The 12288-nt window shown below is 47.3% G+C and overlaps 1 pseudogene; it reads right to left on the reverse strand.

Annotated features, from left to right (window-relative positions):
* Positions 1-2084: 2084 nt before the first annotated feature.
* The window catches only part of LOC119333142, a 61604-nt pseudogene continuing 51400 nt past the window's right edge, over positions 2085-12288 (reverse strand).

A 12288-nucleotide genomic window follows, 5' to 3' on the forward strand; every position in this document is an offset into this window, starting at 1 on the left:
GTCTTGTAACCGGGATTCCGAGTCTGATCGGGTCTTCCCGCTAGAAGGAATATCCTTCGTTGACCGTGAGAGCTTGTTATGGGCTAAGTTGGGACACCCCTGCAGGGATTTGAACTTTCGAAAGCCGTGCCCGCGGTTATGGGCAGATGGGAATTTGTTAACGTCCGGTTGTAGAAAACCTGAAGTTGACCTTAATTAAAATGCATCAACCGCGTGTGTAACCGTGATGGTCTCTTTCCGGCGGAGTCCGGGAAGTGAACACGGTGTTGGAGTAATGCTTGACGTAGGTTGTTCTAGGATCACTTCTTGATCATAGTTGTTCGACCGTGCTTTGCCTTCTCTTCTCGCTCTCATTTGCGTATGTTAGTCACCATATATGCTAGTCGCTTGCTGCAGCTCCACCTCATACCTTTACCTAACCCATACGCTTAAATAGTCTTGATCGCGAGGGTGTGAGATTGTTGAGTCCCCGTGACTCACAGATACTTCCAAAACCAGCTTGCAGGTGCCGAGGAATCCGTGCAGATGACGCAACCAAGCTCTAGGAGGAGCTCGATGAAGATCTTGTCCTTTGTGTTGTTCCGTTCTAGTTGATCAGTAGTGGAGCGCAGTTGGGGTCGATCGGGGACCTTGTCGCATTTGGGGTTCTTCTTTTATTTTGGTTCCGTAGTCAGACCTTGATTGTTTCGGATGTTGTAATGCTTTATTCATGTAATTGTGTGAAGTGGCGATTGTAAGCCAACTATGTATCTCTTTCCCTTATGTATTACATGGGTTGTGTGAAGATTACCTCACTTGCGACATTGCTGTCAATGCGGTTATGCCTCTAAGTCGTGCTTCGACACGTGGGAGATATAGCCGCATCGAGGGCGTTACATATAGCTCAGCTAAAAAAACCAAATTTGGACTGAAATTTGCAGATTTACAAAGTTGATTCCTGAATAGTTTCACATGGCATCTCCGCTGGTTAATTTCTGATGTTTAGGACAGATGCAACTGATAAGACTGATTCTTGTTGATCATGCTTTAGTCTCAGATAGGTCAGACTTTCACAATTAAAAGTTTCCCAGCAAAGGTAAACTATATTATTTAGGAACAAAATTGACCAATCTTTGAAGAATACAGGGAAAGAATTAAAAGGTGAACATACACCTAACATGAATATATTTCTAAGTATTCTAAACATTAAACGCTGAACTGCAATTTTAGTTCTAACTGACGTACAATTGAAGAAAGAAGAAAGAAGACGATGAAACGAAAATGGAACACATGCTGATAAAATTGGGCATGAAATTCATCTACTCTACCGCTACTTGCTGATAGCCTGGCTGAGGCAAACGCTTATAAATCGGTGGAAAACGTTGTCAATGTGGGACTAAAAGCATCCAGTAAAGTTGAGTTTGTCATACCAGCAACCAGAGCCGGCGGCCGCACCCTCCCGCGGCTGCTGCACTCTTCTCCTGCGTGGAGAGCGACGGAGATGCACGAACCACGTGCTCCTCCTCCATTGCTCACCGACCCCAAATTGGCCCTACACTGCGCGGAGTGGCACGACCTAAGAGAATGTAAATCCTCGCGTCAGTGATTCACAAGGTCCAAGCGTGACTGTAGCATTCTTACAATCGGCACTGTTGTGCGTCTCCCAGTAGGACTTAAGAGAGGTTTATGGTAAATGAATCTTCAGTATGCCCATTACTCTTACTCCCTCCGTTCCAAAATACTTGACTTTCATTTGTCCAAAAATGAATGTACCTATATACTAAAACATGTCTAGATAGATCTATATTTTGACAGAGGGAAGGCATATATTGTGGAACGGAGGGAGTACATCGTAGTAATATAAATAGTCGGTTCTTAACGTCAAAAGCAAGCTGCTTTCCATTTGAGAAATACATTTAAGCATATCCAACTGAAACCATTGGCATCTCTTTACATGGCAGAGTCTGAAAACTCATTTATAAAGTCAATGCATTCATCATAAACTTACCAAGCTACTGTAAAATGTAAATGATGCCGAAGTGAATGTGCTAGCCAATTTACAAAACTCAACCATAACACTAAACAATCAAAATTGAGAGTATCTTCTAAATATTTCCGTTCGATGTGGACCAATACTCCTTCACCAGCTCGCGAAAGAGAGATCCTTCAGTTTCCATGAGCTTTGTAGGTTTGTCAAACTCCACTACTTTCCCTGGAAGTGTTCATACATAGTTCATTAGTATGGGAAAGATCCACAATACATTTGGCTTCACGCATAATCATATAATCCATATTAATTGGTTCAGTTCAATAAACGATGAGTTCTATAAACAGGTCCGGTAAGAGACATACCGTCGCTCATTGCAAGTACCATATGGCAGTCCATAACTGTTGGTATACGGTGGGCCACTGTAATAACAGTGCAATATTTGAATTCTGTCCGGATCGTTTTCTGAAGGACAGCATCTGTTGCATTGTCTATAGAGGCCGTAGCTTCATCAAGAACTAAGATGCGGCATCTTCTCAAAAGTGCGCGTCCCAGACAGAAGAGCTGCCTTTGGCCCATACTCCGGTTCGACCCGTCTTCCACAACTATTATGACAAAATCCTGATCAATACTATGAATGAGATAGTTCCAACGCCATCCTGGCAAAACGATACAAATTCGAGTCTCCCAAAAGACACAAATTGACATGATTTTATCTTTGCAAGAGTCTCATTCATGGTTGGATCTGAATCCGTTGGTCGATTCGAAGTACTTGGGTCTCCACCTCCTCTACTGCTGAAGAATAAACCTAGGACTACTAAAGGTTTGGCGTATTTAGTGGTACATATATTTTCACATATGTTTGAATTTCTGAAATGAATCGATCTGAGTTTCTGTTTGCCCAGTTTATTAGATCAAAAAATGAAACACAGAAACCAAAGTATAGATGAAGCTAAGTTCCCTACCATGTGAATCCAATCCCCGTTCCTTCTCCTGGACAACTTCAAGAAGTTGACATTTATCAAGAACCTGCAGCATAATAACAAATGGAGCAACCACTTTAGTGATTCCTAGAAAAGTAGATATGCCATAATATAAGAAAGTGGGGCCTAAACCAAAGTAGAAGTGTGGCTGTACACTCCTACAAGGTCAACACCCATGTTTGAGTTCTCAACTCAACTTTGTGTGCCTATTTATTTGACCAGTGAAAAGTTGTCTAGTTCCCCTAGGCAATCTAGTTTTCTATGAGGCAACTTGTCATTTGAGATTCCCCTAATTCAAATTATTCCGTCCCAAAAAAAATTCAATTCATTTGCCCCACTTTGGTATGTGCTGAACTTTTTGAAATCTTTAGGTATATATCAAAGTAACTGAGCTGAATTGCCACAGTATTAAAGAGGGAGGCCTCGTAATTAAGCATTGCATTAGGATCTTTACCGAAAAAGGCTTTCGCCCCGCTTTATAAATAAAGCAAACTGCCACAAAGCACACATACAAGGACTAGTCCACAACACACACACCCAAGTCTCACAAAAGGAAGCACAATAAGTTCTGCTGAGGGCACAACTCAAAAATAAAAGAGAGGCTGGAGAACACGGCCGGCCCCTAATCCGGCTCCGGAGGTGGCGGAGGGAGCGACGGCGACAATCAGACAACATCAAGCGAAGGTTGGCGATGAAGGCGGAGATGGCGTCCCGGTCCTGGGGGAGGCTAAGCGGCCGCCAAAGCTGCAAGTAACTAGACAGTTTGAAGGGAGCGCCATTAGCCAGTTGAAGTGGAATGCACTGGATCACAAGTCTATTGCGGATCTATAACACCCACGATGCGGCTATATCTCCCACGTGTCGGAGCACGACTTAGAGGCATAACCGCATTATAGGCATGTCGCAAGAGGGGTAATCTTTACACATCCCATGTACTAAATAAGGAAGAGGTACAGAGTTGGCTTACAATCGCCACTTCACACAACACATGAATATAACATTACATCAACCAGATACAAACAATGTCCGACTACGGAACCAAAATAAAAGAAGACTACCCTAATGCAAAAGATCCCCGATCGCCCCGACTGGGCTCCACTACTGATCAACTAAAATGAAACAACACAATGAACAAGATCTTCATCGAGCTCCTCCTTGAGCTCGGTTGCGTCACCTGCACGGTATGATCAGCACCTGCAAGCTGGTTTTGGAAGTAATCTGTGAGTCACGGGGACTCAGCAATCTCACACCCTCGCGATCAAGACTATTTAAGCTTAAGGGTAGGAAAAGGTATGTGAGGTGGAGCTGCAACAAGCACTAGCATATATGGTGGCTAACTTAAGCGAATGAGAGCGAGAAGAGAAAGCAAGGCACGGTCGTGAACTAGAAGTTATCAAGAAGTGATCCTGAAACTACTTACGTTCAAGCATAACTCCAACACCATGTTCACTTCCCGGACCCCGCCGAGAAGAGACCATCACGGCTACACACGCGGTTGATGCATTTTAATTAAGTTAAGTGTCAAATTCTCTACAACCGGACATTAACAAATTCCCATCTGCCCATAACCGCGGGCACGACTTTCAAAAGTTCAAAACCCTGCAGGGGTATCCCAACTTAGCCCATCACAAGCTCTCACGGTCAACGAAGAATATTCCTTCTCCCAGGACGACCCGATCAGACTCAGAATCCCGGTTACAAGACATTTCAACAATGGTAAACAAGACCAGCAAAGCCACCCGAATGTGCCGACAAATCCTGATAGGAGCTGCACATATCTCGTTCTCAGGGCACACCAGATTGTCCAAGGTTCCGGTAGGCCAGCCCAGAGTTGCCCCTGGTGGCCACCGACAGCTGACAGGTTGGACCAACACTCAGAGGAGCACTGGCCCGGGGGTTTAAATAAAGATGACCCTTGAGTCTGCAGAACCCAAGGAAAAAAAAGGGTAGGTGGCAAATGGTAAAACCAAGGTTGGGCCTTGCTGGAAGAGTTTTATTCAAAGCGAACTGTCAAGGGGTTCCCATTATAACCCAAACGTGTAAGGAACGCAAAATCAAGGAGCATAACATCGGTATGACGGAAACTAGGGCGGCAAGAGTGGAACAAAACACCAGGCATAAGGCCGAGCCTTCCACCCTTTACCAAGTATATAGATGCATTAAGTAAATAAGATATATTGTGATATCCCAACAATAATCATGTTCCAACATGGAACAAATTCCATTCTTCACCTGCAACTAGCAACGCTATAAGAGGGGCTGAGCAAAGCGGTAACATAGCCAAACAACGGTTTGCTAGGACAAGGTGGGTTAGAGGTTTGACATGGCAATATGGGAGGCATGATATAGCAAGTGATAGGTATCGCATCATAGGCATAGCAATAGAGCGAGCAACTAGCAAGCAAAGATAGAAGTGATTTCGAGGATATGGTCATCTTGCCTGAGATCCCGCAAGGAAGAAAAATGAGTCCATGAAGAAGACAAATGAACGTAGCCGAACGAATCCTCACAAACGCGACGTTATCGGAACTAACCCGAAGAAGCAACACCGAAAAGAAGCAAACAACATAGTAAACAACCACCGCATAAACATAGCATGATGCACAACCAAGTATGATGCATGTCCGGTTTAATGAGGCATGGCAATATGGCAAAGTGCACAAGCAAACCTACAAATTAAGTAGCAAGAGATGAAACACCACATGACTTATTTAGTTCTCTCTCGGTTATCTACCCAACAATATTAAATGTTGTTAAACATGGCAAGAGATAAAGCATATGAAAGCTACCTATCTAGGCAAGTTTAAATGAGGCCGGAACAACAAACAACAAGTCCGAAAAATCCTAATGTGCATATTTTAGATTTGGTACTGTTCTGCCCTAAACCATATTTTAGAGTTGTTAAACATGCAAAGTAAGGCCACCATGTTAAACTAGACATTTTTCTACCCCATTTACATATAAAGATAATTAAATTTGGAGCTACGGTTAAAAAGTTATGAATTAAAACATTTTAGCATGGCATATGGGCAAAATTACACAAACATCATTTTAAACATGTTAAACATAGATGAAAGTGGCATATTATTAAACTAGATGCAAATCTAAGCATTTTACATATAAAGTTTAATTAATTCTGGTGCATGCTTATTTAATTATGAGCAATGCAAGAAAATGGCATTCTCTATAAATATGCAAAGGCCAGGAAAAGCAAAAACGTCCAAGAAAAAAAACGTTCACGGGCTGAAACTGAACTGGCCCAACAGTGCATAGGGGGGAAACAGTGGCTGGGCTGAGGCTCACTTATAGGCCTTGGGCCGGTGGTGGAGTTGGGCAGGCCGGTTGCTGCAATGCGTGCACGCGGGTGAGGTCGACCTGGTCAACGCGCTCGAGGCAGCGAGCGCTGCTCGATCTGAAGCAGGGGACGAAGGGGAAGCAGCGGCGCGGGACTACGAAGGCGTTGCGAGCGCGCGTCCTCTGCTCGACTGGAAATAGAGTTGCGGCGGCGCTGGGACTTGGCGAAGGAGAAGCCTCTCCGGCAAGGCGAGGACGGGGCAGAGGTACTTGGCGCGGCGACGGAGCTAGCCCTGGAGCGAGGCGGCCCACCACATGACGCAAAGGAAGGGAGCGAGACGCTGGGGGATCAGAGGATGCAGTGGCGGCCCGGCGCGATGGCGAAGTACGGGCAAGCACAGGCGAGACGAGGGGACTTGGCGGGGCGACGGCTTCCTGGGACTTGGGCGGCTCGAAGAAGAGGAAGCAGAGTCTTTGCGGGCGCGTGCTGGGACTTGCAGCGGCGGGCGCGTACTTCGGCAGCTCAAGACGAAGGTGGCCGGCAGCGGCTCGGTCCCGTGAAGAAGGCGATGGGACAGTGGAGCTGCACGGTTACATGCAGCGGGCGGCGGAGCACTTCCTCTACGGGGCTCCGGTGGTGCGGCCGGGCATGTGCGAGGAGGAGGCGCGGGGTTGCGGATCCGAACGGCGGGGCTGCTGGTCCTTGCTCTGGCCTGCAGAAGAACGAGCGGCGCCATATCCCTGGGGCGTGCTGATGCTCGCCGGCGGTGACGAGCGCAACTCCTCGGGCTTCCTGCGAGACGGGACAGAGACGAGAGAGGGATGAGATACAGAGAGGAGGAAATACGGAGGAAGGAGAGGGCGGGACGGGGCTCATCTGCTCGGGCTCCGATCCAGAACGGGCAGGGAGGCAGAGGAGGGTTGGATCGAGGGGATGCCTCGGTTGGTGGGGAGAGATCGAGAGGATTTTCTTGGATCGGGGGTTTTATGCTGGTTGGTCCGGGAGGGATCCCGAGGAAAACAGGTGGAGTGGCGGCGCGGTGGGATCGATGGGACAAGACCCCTAGGATCTAGGGTTGGACCTTATATTTATAGCAGATGAAATCAGTTTAGGGCGGTTGGGTCCCTCCGATCGTAATCGGACGGACGGGAAAAATAGGCTAGGTATCCCAAAAAGAAAAACGGAGACGTTTTGTAGATGTTTGGGGATGATCCGGATCCAACGGTGACGACTGTCCGGGTCGGGTCCGGGAAAGTTTCAGATGCACACGTGAGGGGTCGGTGCACTATGCAAAGAGGGGTTTTTGGACCGTGCGATCGCATCGGACGGCTCCGGACGCGAAGAGGGGTAGGTGGATGGACTAGATGGACTATGGCGAGGCTGAGAGGAGAGAAGAGAGAGAGAGAGGGCCCGACAGCAGTTTCCGAAGACCGAAAACGTCCGACGATAGACCGACTATACTGCCGCTATAGTTTAATGGTTGGGCTATCAAATGAACTCTGAATGCGATGAAACTTGGCAGGCGACCTACTAACACTATAACAACACCGCATGCCAACCTTCAACCCAATCCGAGAACATTTTCTGACCACTTATAAAATACTATTTCGGACATGCCGCGGGCGCGTGCAAGTGTGTGTGGGATCAGAATGAACAACGGATGAAACAAGGAGACCGGGACGGATGCAAGTTTTCGAAAACATGCAGATGCAATGCGGATGATGACATGGCAAGATGCAACACGCAAGCGAATGACATGGCAACGACGGCGAATAACTGGAAGACACCTGGCGCATCGGTCTCGGGGCGTCACAGGATCGTCCAGAGGGTCCATGCGAGGGCCCCAATCTCCAGCCACCTAATGTGGCGAGAAGGCATGGGGGAGTTCTGGAGTTCGGCGAATAGGTCAGGGAAGTTGGTGTGACACCAATTACCACCAACCACCTCTCTAAAGTAGCTCCAAACAAATTGAGCGGACACACAATATAAGAAGATGTGATTCGAATCTTCGGGGATACCCCAGAGCAGGAAAAGGCTAGTACCAGGGCCATTGCGCTTGCGAACCTCCACCACAGACATGGTCCGCCCGTGAATCCACTACCACATGAAGATCCGAATGTTTAGCGGCATGCGGATGGACCACACCACCGTAAGGAGAGGGGGGTGGAGGGGGCATTGGCCTGGTAGAGGGACTTGGTGGAGAATTGGCCCGATGGCTCAAGGCGCCACCTAACCAGATCCGGGCCAGCGTCCACCACCGGCTCGTGAAGGGCGACACAGTCCGCTAACTCATGCCAGGCGGCGGAGTCCTAAGGCCCAAATGGCCTCCGGAATGCGAGGCGCCCTAAGTCAATAAGGGCCCTCTTTACTGAGATCCAAGGATCAACGACGATGGAGAAGAGGTCAGGGAAGCGCGCGGCGAAGGGGGTGTCTCCCGCCCACTGGTCGAACCAGAACAGGGTCACAGCCCCAGATCCAACTGAAATGGAGGTCCCAATGCGGAGGACCGGGAGTAGTTGGATGACCGACTGCCAGAACTGGGAGCCGCCAGATCTCTGACAGAAGGCTAGGGGTTGCCCACGCAGGTATTTGTTCCGGATGATGTCTAACCAGAGGCCGCTTTGCCCTTGCGAAATGCGCCACAACCAGTGGGATAAGAGGGCGATATTCATGCGCTTAGAGCACATGATCCCGAGGCCTCCTTGTTCCCAAGGCTTGCAGATGTCTGGCCAACTAACCATATGGTATTTCTGCTTATTGTTATCGCCTGCCCAGCAGAAATGAGACTGGACTTTGGCGATCTCATGATGCAGAGTCTCGTGAAGGCTATAGAAACTCATGAGGAACAAGAGGAGGCTGGATAGGGAGGAGTTGGTGAGAATCGCCCTTGCTGCCTTCGACAGCCACCTACCCTGCCAAGGCTCTATGCGCGTTTGCATCTTGGCCACGGCCGGACGCAAGTGAGCGACGGTTAGCCGAGAGTCACTAATGGGCGTTCTCAAGTATGTCGTGCGGAAGGAGCCCAAGCGGCAGTTAAGCCGGTTGGCAATGTCCAGGCATTCCGCCGGAGACTAGCCCATCACCATCACATCACTCTTGTCAAAGTTGATCTTGAGGCCAGACATTTGTTGGAAGCAGAGGAGGAGGAACTTAAGATTAGAGATGTCCGCCTCCCAGCCTTCTACCATGATGATGGTGTCGTCGGCGTACTGGAGAAGGGAGATCCCGGAGCCGCCGGCCAGGTGGGGGGGGGGTGATCCCACGAATATGGCCCGTCGCCTTAACCTTGTCCAAGATAGTGGCGAGCGCGTCCACCACCATGTTGAACAAGAATGGGGAGAAGGGGTCGCCTTGTCTAACCCCACAAGGGGTGGGAAAGTAGGGGCCGATCTCCCCATTGATGTTCACGGCGGTGCGACCGCATGACACCATTTGCATCACTCGGGTGATCCAACGGTCGTCGAAGCCCTTCCGGAGCCCTTCAATACCCATTTCTGGGAGTCCCGAGACGCTAATAGGCCTCCTCGTCGGTGTTGATGATGGAGAGTTGGTCTTCCAGGTTGTATCGGGAGAGCCACTCCTCGGGGGAGAGGCCGGTCGCGTCTGCCCGAAGGTCCAGGGCCTTGATAGCGGTCAACAGAGCCTTCTTGCGTTCGTGGAGATCACGCCCAAGGTTGGCGCCCCATCCCTTCATGAACTGCCAGCCACGTTTGGCATAGAGCTGCCACGAGTCAATGGCTGAGGGAGGACGGGGGTGGGGGTGAGCACGAGCCTCCACCCAGCGAGCGCCCACGACCACCACGAATCCAGCTTGGGATAGCCAGAATGTCTCAAACTAGAAGGGGGGGGGGGTGGATCAGCGGTCGCTCGTCGGCGGAGGACGGGAGGAGGGGGACGTGGTCGGAGCCAACCCGGGTGATGGCCTGGAGGGAGGCTAGGGAGCAGCGGAGGTCCCATTTCGGAGAGACTAGGACCCGGTTCAGGACGGAACTGGGTCGGGGACGCCTGGTGATTGGTCCAGGTAAACCTGGCACCAATCCTATCTATCTCGCGAAGACCAAGATCAGCAATGCAGTCATTAAACATTTGCATCTGCGCAAAGTTGACATGCGCATTGCTCTTGTCTTCCGCGAATCGAAGGAGGTAGGTGTCAAACCTTCTTAATAATCTTATCTGAACACTTTGTAAGGCGAGAAAAGGCAAAATAGATATCTCTGTACATCTTACCTCCCATATTTGCTGATTCGAGAATTGCCCAAGAGGATCTAGATTGTATCTTACTGTACCCTTAAAAAGTGTTGGATCTTGTGGAATGATACCCAAACGTGAATGCAAGTCACGTAAGCCTATTGTACTGATGTCCACAGAGTCTATAATTATTTTCCCTTCGGCAGGTTGAACAAGACGAAACAATGCACCAATTAATGTTGTCTTGCCACATCCCGTTCGACCGACTATACCAATCTTATCTCCACCTGCAAACTTGCAAGTGATCCCATGTAGTACAAGTGGAGCATCATTCCTATACCTGATCTGTCCAATGAAAATCAATCGCATAAATTTGCTAGAGGTGTTAATTGGATTTTACCTTGTATGTTGTACATGTAAATATTATATTTGATTACCTTCAAATCTCTAAGCTCTAAATTGCCATCTTGGGATCAATCTGGCAATGGTCGATTTTCTTCAACAACTTCTGCTGCTTCACTTTGTATGTCCATGTACTGGCTCACCCGTTTCACTGAGATTATTTTATTCGCAAGGTTGCATTGGTTTTGAATACATGAAACAAATGACGTATTTAGCGTAAGACCATAGGACAATGCCATTCCAACAAAACCTGTGCAAGTATGAAAGCAAGGTATTAATCAATTCTACTACTTGTAATGTTAATATCTATAAACTAAAAATTGTCAGATACTGTATTTAGTTGACTCCAACACATAAGTGGACTAGAACTGCATCTGTTATGTACTAAAAGTACCCGATGGGCTACATAGAAGAAGAAAATAGACTGGAAAATCCCACAAAATTAGAAACACTTAATCATTAATGCAATAGACATTCTCTTGTCAATTACTCTAGATACTAAAAGTGTTTTGATGGGCTAAGCAGAAAAATATGCTTAAAAATCCCACGAAAATCAGAAACATCTGAGAACTTATTTGATCGACCTATTAGTTAACAAAGCACAACCCTTAGATTTTCATAAAGAACATTGATTAACTATGCAATCCAGATCTCATGTGGTGGGCACTGTATCCTAACCAGCATCCACCTCACCTATCCTAACCAGCTCAAACACGTTTGTTTTTTCCTTCCATACTTTCATCACACATGAGTTCCAGCTTTAAATCACAGTAGACTATAAACACATTTCTCCCCTTCCATACTGATTATATGGCATGAGAAATAATTGCTGGATGCATTTGTCGATGAAATTTAATGGACCTTCAACGAAAAATTTTGTGATAGATTTTTTGTTTTTGATCTTTCCACAGACCACACATGGTGTGGGAGCTTCTAGCACTAGATCTGTCGTTTTTTATTGAATTTTTTATTGCAATATATTGAGGTGCACAGTAGTAATTGTTATTCTCATGGTGTGCGTGGATGAGTTGTCAGTTATAGGAAGCAGAGGACAACAAAGACATGGTTTGCTTGTGTGTGCATTTGTTGACCTTGCCATGTGCTTAGATAGATCGTGAAAATAACTTGATGCAGAATTTCCTTAAGATTATTTACATGAAAAACATGTGGGTTAGTGCAACCTACATGTAGGTTCTATCTTGGTCAAATGAATTTAGTATTCTTAAAACTCACTTGAGGAACAAAAATTTATACGGTGAGGAGCCAAAATACATGGTATCAAGTTAAAGCGCCAAAGTATCAGTTTAATAGTGCAAGGACCAAAATATGCACATAAACAACGAACAAAATTCAAGAATGTTTAAGTACTACCTTTTGTTATCCAAGACACTGATGTGTTGCATGTGGAAGTGCATCTAGGCCCCTACTTATCCTTTGTATTGACGGCGGAAAAT

The sequence above is a fragment of the Triticum dicoccoides genome, chromosome 7A (assembly GCF_002162155.2).
Source record: "Triticum dicoccoides isolate Atlit2015 ecotype Zavitan chromosome 7A, WEW_v2.0, whole genome shotgun sequence".
Lineage (NCBI taxonomy): Eukaryota > Viridiplantae > Streptophyta > Magnoliopsida > Poales > Poaceae > Triticum > Triticum dicoccoides.